Genomic DNA, 7,790 nt, shown 5'->3' with positions numbered 1-7,790 from the left:
TTCATTGTGATGGTTCTGAAAGTAAAGAAAAAGTATTTTCATATCACAAATAACCACTGAGTGCATGTAAACAACAACAATTGTTTTTTAATGAATGATTCATTAAAACATTACACATTTAACAATACCATTCCTGCAAGCAACATCGAACTTTAATCATCATAAATCAATAAGATGATGAAAATGACACACAACTGCATACAGAGCTGCATCAGCTTTCTGGTAGTCATACTATCAAGAAGAACAACCCTAATAATGCATGTTTGTATTATATTAGGAACCATTAACCAATATATAAAATGGAATGATTAGTGTTTTTAGAAAATGTAAATATTATAGTGTAACTAAAAATTAACCCAACTGAATCTCAGTACATTCGTAGCCTCACATTTGTAATTATTATTTTGTTTTTAATGTGTATTTTTCTCTCCTGAAAGTCTTTTCATTTAAAGGAGCATATTGTGTATGTTCCATGTTCCAGTCCCTCCTCTGCTCATGTGGATCAGAATGTGTCTGATCCAGTAGAAACACTCACAACTAGTGAAATTCTGAGCTGACGTCACCTCATGATGGTGGTTCTCAGCTCCTCCACCTCCTCCACCCTCACGGAGACTGCAGCCCAGCCCACAGCCGCCTCCTCCACCCCCTGGGTGACGTAGCCAGCAGCTCAGCTGGTAGTTGTAGTAATGTACTGACACATCTCGGCCCTCCTTAGTCTTTATTGTGGGAATAGCAGCAGGTTTCAAGAGGAGCTTCTGAGGAAGTCCAGTTTCAAAGTACCGTAGTTCTGGAAGCTTCTTTGGTGAAGAGTCGCTCACAAACAAACATTGTTTGTGGAAAACAACAACAAGTCCAGACACATTGGCCACTGTGCTTCTTCTTCCACAAGACAAATAGTGAGGAACCATACTGGTACCTGAAAACACATTTTCTCCAGTGGACATGAAGGTGAAAACACATTTTCTCCAGTGGACATGAAGGTGAAAACACATTTTCTCCAGTGGACATGATGGTGAAAACACATTTTCTCCAGTGGACATGAAGGTGAAAACACATTTTCTCCAGTGGACATGAAGGTGAAAACACATTTTCTCCAGTGGACATGAAGGTGAAAACACATTTTCTCCAGTGAACATGAAGGTGAAAACACATTTTCTCCAGTGGACATGATGGTGAAAACACATTTTCTCCAGTGGACATGAAGGTGAAAACACATTTTCTCCAGTGGACATGATGGTGAAAACACATTTTCTCCAGTGGACATGAAGGTGAAAACACATTTTCTCCAGTGGACATGAAGGTGAAAACACATTTTCTCCAGTGGACATGAAGGTGAAAACACATTTTCTCCAGTGGACATGAAGGTGAAAACACATTTTCTCCAGTGGACATGATGGTGAAAACACATTTTCTCCAGTGGACATGAAGGTGAAAACACATTTTCTCCAGTGGACATGAAGGTGAAAACACATTTTCTCCAGTGGACATGAAGGTGAAAACACATTTTCTCCAGTGGACATGATGGTGAAAACACATTTTCTCCAGTGGACATGAAGGTGAAAACACATTTTCTCCAGTGGACATGAAGATGAAAACAGATGTGGAACAACAAAAACAGCAGTTCAATGTGAAGCAGCAGAGACTGAGATGTGGGCGTGTCTTGTTTTGGTTTCTCCTCATGTCAATCTTCCTGGAGGCGGGGCTTCTCCAGCTCTGTGACGTCATCAAATAGAATCAAGGTGTTGAGCTCCCCCACCAGGTAGAACAGAGAAAGATCACTGTGAACTCAAGCTGGAGGGAATCAATGAAAAAACTCTCATTTGGCCCGCAATCATGCCGTGGGGCTTCATGTCTGGACCCGGTCGTCTTACATGTGACTGAAGTGTATTAGATGTGGCAGCGCGAGTCCTGGAGGTTGAGACAGATAAAGTCTGTGGTTCCAATAAAGTCAGTCCTGAGTCTCCTGGTCCTTGTGCGCACAGTGGCGCTACAGAAACAAGCCGCCCTATACAGTCACAATTAAGTCATTTAATGTGCTTTCACATCCACGGCCAAATAATGGCAGATGGACAGACGTCTCTCCGTGAAACATAAAATCTCCACCTTGATTTTCGACTTTTTCTGAAGTGCATGAAGGTTGTTGTTTTTTTCCCTCCGAATTTTTTTCTTCTAATACTCTTCCGTAATACGATCATACGTTTTGTTTTTTTAAGTTGTTTTATTTTTTATTTTTTTACGTTACAGTATGTAGTCGAGCAGGTGCAGATCATCATGTGTAGTTCTAGTAGTTCTAGTAGTTCTATGTGGTTTATATCTATGGCCGGGCGGCGTTGTGCTTCCGCCCGGTGCATGATGGTCGCTGGACCGGCGCGAGCTGCTGTTGTGTGCCCCCCCGGTTGTTTACCTCCGTGTTCCGCAGAGTCCCGATGATGAAGAGGACAACCACCGGCCGCTGTGCTTCACCTGACAGGTAAAGAGGCACCGTAGGCGGCTGCAGCCCGCAGAGAGCCGCCGTGACGCTGCTCGCGAGCCCCGGCTGGCCTGTTAGCATTAGCTCGCCTACGTGTAAGACTGCTGACACCATTAGCATTAGCAACATGTACGTGTAGCCGCTGACGGCTCGTGATCCCGTCTAGTGTGTGTGTGTGTGTGTGTGTGTGTGTGTGTGTGTGTGTGTGTGTGTGTGTGTGTGTGTGTGTGTGTGTGTGTGTGTGTGTGTGTGTGTGTGTGTGTGTGTGTGTGTGTGTGTGTGTGTGTGTGTGTGTGTGTGTGTGTGTGTGTCTGACTTCAGGTGTGTGTGTGTTTCTGACTTCAGGTGTGTGTGTGTTTCTGACTTCAGGCGTGTGTGTGTGTGTTTCTCACTTCAGGCGTGTGTGTGTGTGTTTCTGACTTCAGGTGTGTGTGTGTTTCTGACTTCAGGCGTGTGTGTGTGTTTCTGACTTCAGGCGTGTGTTTCTGACTTCAGGCGTGTGTCTCTGACTTCAGGTGTGTGTCTCTCCCTTCAGGTGTGTGGGTGTCTCTGACTTCAGGTGTGTGGGTGTTTCTGACTTCAGGTGTGTGTCTCTGACTTCAGGTGTGTGGGTGTTTCTGACTTCAGGTGTGTGGGTGTTTCTGACTTCAGGTGTGTGTCTCTGACTTCAGGTGTGTGGGTGTTTCTGACTTCAGGTGTGTGTCTCTGACTTCAGGTGTGTGGGTGTTTCTGACTTCAGGTGTGTGTCTCTGACTTCAGGTGTGTGGGTGTTTCTGACTTCAGGTGTGTGTCTCTGACTTCAGGTGTGTGTTTCTGACTTCAGGTGTGTGGGTGTTTCTGACTTCAGATGTGTGTGTGTTTCTGACTTCAGGCGTGTGTGTGCGTGTGTCTGACTTCAGGCGTGTGTGTGTGTGCGTGTGTCTGACTTCAGGCGTGTGTGTGCGTGTGTCTGACTTCAGGTGTGTGTGTGCGTGTGTCTGACTTCAGGCGTGTGTGTGCGTGTGTCTGACTTCAGGCGTGTGTGTGCGTGTGTCTGACTTCAGGCGTGTGTGTGCGTGTGTCTGACTTCAGGCGTGTGTGTGCGTGTGTCTGACTTCAGGTGTGTGTGTCTCTGACTTCAGGTGTGTGTGTCTCTGACTTCAGGTGTGTGTGTTTCTCTCTGACTTCAGGTGTGTGTGTTTCTCTCTGACTTCATGTGTGTGTGTTTCTCACTGACTTCAGGTGTGTGTGTTTCTCACTGACTTCAGGTGTGTGTGTGTCTGACTTCAGGTGTGTGTGTGTCTCTGACTTCAGGTGTGTGTGTGTCTGACTTCAGGTGTGTGTGTGTCTGACTTCAGGTGTGTGTGTTTCTCTCTGACTTCAGATGTGTGCGTGTGTCTGACTTCAGATGTGTGTGTGTGTGTGTGTGTGTGTGTGTGTGTGTGTGTGTGTGTCTGACTTCAGGTGTGTGTGTGTCTGACTTCAGGTGTGTGTGTGTCTGACTTCAGGTGTGTGCGTGTGTGTGTGTGTGTCTCTGACTTCAGGTGTGTGGGTGTTTCTGACTTCAGGTGTGTGGGTGTTTCTGACTTCAGGTGTGTGTCTCTGACTTCAGGTGTGTGGGTGTTTCTGACTTCAGGTGTGTGTCTCTGACTTCAGGTGTGTGGGTGTTTCTGACTTCAGGTGTGTGTCTCTGACTTCAGGTGTGTGGGTGTTTCTGACTTCAGGTGTGTGTCTCTGACTTCAGGTGTGTGGGTGTTTCTGACTTCAGGTGTGTGTCTCTGACTTCAGGTGTGTGTTTCTGACTTCAGGTGTGTGTTTCTGACTTCAGGTGTGTGGGTGTTTCTGACTTCAGATGTGTGTGTGTTTCTGACTTCAGGCGTGTGTGTGCGTGTGTCTGACTTCAGGCGTGTGTGTGCGTGTGTCTGACTTCAGGCGTGTGTGTGCGTGTGTCTGACTTCAGGCGTGTGTGTGCGTGTGTCTGACTTCAGGCGTGTGTGTGCGTGTGTCTGACTTCAGGCGTGTGTGTGCGTGTGTCTGACTTCAGGTGTGTGTGTCTCTGACTTCAGGTGTGTGTGTCTCTGACTTCAGGTGTGTGTGTTTCTCTCTGACTTCAGGTGTGTGTGTTTCTCTCTGACTTCATGTGTGTGTGTTTCTGACTTCAGGTGTGTGTGTTTCTCTCTGACTTCAGGTGTGTGTGTTTCTCTCTGACTTCATGTGTGTGTGTTTCTCACTGACTTCAGGTGTGTGTGTGTCTGACTTCAGGTGTGTGTGTGTCTGACTTCAGGTGTGTGTGTGTCTGACTTCAGGTGTGTGTGTGTCTGACTTCAGGTGTGTGTGTTTCTCTCTGACTTCAGATGTGTGCGTGTGTCTGACTTCAGATGTGTGTGTGTGTGTGTGTGTGTGTGTGTGTGTGTGTGTGTGTGTGTGTGTGTCTGACTTCAGGTGTGTGTGTGTCTGACTTCAGGTGTGTGCGTGTGTGTGTGTGTGTGTCTGACTTCAGGTGTGTGCGTGTGTGTGTGTGTGTGTCTGACTTCAGATGTGTGTGTGTCTGACTTCAGATGTGTGTGTGTCTGACTTCAGATGTGTGTGTGTGTCTGACTTAAGATGTGTGTGTGTCTGACTTAAGATGTGTGTGTGTCTGACTTAAGATGTGTGTGTGTCTGACTTCAGATGTGTGTGTGTGTCTGACTTCAGATGTGTGTGTGTGTCTGACTTCAGATGTGTGTGTGTGTCTGACTTCAGATGTGTGTGTGTGTCTGACTTAAGATGTGTGTGTGTGTCTCTGACTTCAGATGTGTGTGTGTGTCTGACTTCAGATGTGTGTGTGTGTCTGACTTCAGATGTGTGTGTGTCTGACTTCAGATGTGTGTGTGTCTCTGACTTCAGATGTGTGTGTGTCTCTGACTTCAGGTGTGTGTGTGTCTGACTTCAGGTGTGTGTGTGTCTGACTTCAGGTGTGTGTGTGTCTGACTTCAGGTGTGTGTGTGTCTGACTTCAGATGTGTGTGTGTGTCTGACTTCAGATGTGTGTGTGTGTCTGACTTCAGATGTGTGTGTGTGTCTGACTTCAGGTGTGTGTGTGTCTCTGACTTCAGATGTGTGTGTGTGTCTCTGACTTCAGATGTGTGTGTGTGTCTCTGACTTCAGATGTGTGTGTGTGTCTCTGACTTCAGATGTGTGTGTGTGTCTCTGACTTAAGATGTGTGTGTGTGTCTCTGACTTAAGATGTGTGTGTGTGTCTCTGACTTAAGATGTGTGTGTGTGTCTCTGACTTAAGATGTGTGTGTGTGTCTCTGACTTAAGATGTGTGTGTGTGTCTCTGACTTAAGATGTGTGTGTTTCTCTCTGACTTCAGGTGTGTGTGTTTCTCTCTGACTTCAGATGTGTGTGTCTCAGACTCCAGATGTGTGTGTGTGCGTCTCAGACTCCAGATGTGTGTGCGTCTCAGACTCCAGATGTGTGTGCGTCTCAGACTCCAGATGTGTGTCTCAGACTCCAGGGTTCACTTGTCTTTCAGAGTTTTGTCCAGAACGTCTCAAACACACAGTGACGTGAAGCTTGACGTTATCGACGGCTGGGTGCTGTCACCAACGTGACAGGACTTTACACACACACACACACACACACGCACACACACACACACACACACACACACACACACACACACACACACACACACACACACACACACACACACACACACACACACAGAGAAGTGTTGTGGTCAGTGTGTAACCTGCTGATTGTCACTGTAGGTTTATTTACAGTTCAACTTTTGGAGTGAATTTCAAAGTAAAGCTGGTTTGTCCTGGACTTGCAATAATAATGTATATAATCCTTATAGCACTGTGTGCATGACAGTATCCATACAGTCTATACAGATGTGCATCTTCATCCACTGGATCTGTTAACTGTGTTTTGATGATTCTTTCTCTTATTATGCTTTGATCTCATTTTGAGTTTTTCACTGTGATTTCTAGTTTTTCTTCTGCTATCCTGTTTTTCTGCTGTAACACTGTGAATGTCTCCACTTGTGAGAGGGTTAAAAGGATTGCCTTGCCTTGCCTTGCCTTGCCTTGCCTTGCCTCATCTCATCTTACTTCCTGTAATCTCTCAGGTCTTTGCATACAGTTTGGTCCTTTCTCACCCATGACTGAATGTTGATGAAGTGAGTGTAGATGACTGGTTGAAGCTGTCGCATGGTTCCTCCTCATGGAGCTCCATGAGGAGGAACCTCCCTCCACCCTGGAGGATCACACCGTCAGCCTCTCCTCTCCTCATCAGTCCAGTAACCATGACGATCACATCCTGACTTACTGCCTGGTGGCAGGCCTGTCATGATAACAAGTTTGGCTGGACGAGACATTGTCCCAGAAATGATTGCGATATTGCTGTTTTTATAACATTTTTCCACTAATATAATAATAACAATGGTATAATAACGCAAGTACACCTTTTTAAAGATAAATAAACTTTAAATAAGTCTGTGTAAACAAAATTGCACTTCAATATATATTAAACATGAGGCTCAGACGTCAAGAGATTTAACAGGTAAAACTGACAATCCAGTTCAGACCTTTGTAAACAAACTGTGCACTTGAATAAAAAGCACACAACCAAAACCAATGTATAAAATATACCCTGTAGCTGATAAGAAAAAAATAAACTGTTAAATCTTTAAAACCTCAGAATCACTTAATGAATCCCTGGAGAAGGTATTTATGAAAGCAGCAGCACCTGCAGTGTTTCAGCTTTATCATGACAATGACTGGGACTATTTCCAGGGAGTTTAGCGTGGAGGAGGACGCAGCTTCAGAGGAGTGAATCTCCTGCTACAGCGGAGGAGCTGCTCTTCATTGTTTTGACGTCAGAGCCGTTTTAAAACGCTGACGTCCGGCAGCACAGCGCCGCCTGCTGGACAAGGCCTTGCAAACATCCACGTGGATGATTGGAGGAGTTCTGAGTGTAAAATACGTCCAAACAGCGACATGTAGTCATGAAAAGCTACATGGCTGCAGTGCTACTTCCCTAGCCTCCTCGCTGGCTGCAAACTGTGGAACGGATTTCCTGACGGAAACAAATGAAAACTGGGACATGAGAGCGGTTTTAAGAGGATTTTAACTGGACCAGTAATGAGCGACTGTCCAAGGTGATCACTGCTCTCCTCCTCACGGGCCTCATGCTGCACTCCAGGTGCACCAGGTCAGGCCCCGCCCCCATGCTGCACTCCAGGTGCACCAGGTCAGGCCCCGCCCCCATGCTGCACTCCAGGTGCACCAGGTCTGGCCCCGCCCCCATGCTGCACTCCAGGTGCACCAGGTCTGGCCCCGCCCCCATGCTGC

At 46.4% G+C, this 7,790-nt stretch overlaps 1 protein-coding gene across 1 annotated transcript in view; it reads left to right on the top strand.

The window, feature by feature from the left end:
• The first annotated feature begins 2,344 nt into the window (after nucleotides 1-2,344).
• Nucleotides 2,345-7,790, top strand: part of vps54 (VPS54 subunit of GARP complex) — a 27,611-nt gene continuing 22,165 nt past the window's right edge. Inside the window, exon 1 of the mRNA XM_080518173.1 lies at nucleotides 2,345-2,470. The gene's annotated coding sequence lies outside the window, so the exon portion shown is untranslated. The remainder of the gene's footprint in view (nucleotides 2,471-7,790) is intronic.

The sequence above is a fragment of the Blennius ocellaris genome, assembly GCF_963422515.1.
Source record: "Blennius ocellaris genome assembly, chromosome: 3".
In the NCBI taxonomy this organism is placed as follows: Eukaryota; Metazoa; Chordata; class Actinopteri; order Blenniiformes; family Blenniidae; genus Blennius; species Blennius ocellaris.
The sequence above is the reverse complement of the archived record's forward strand: the minus strand, read 5'-3'. Positions and strand labels throughout refer to the sequence as shown.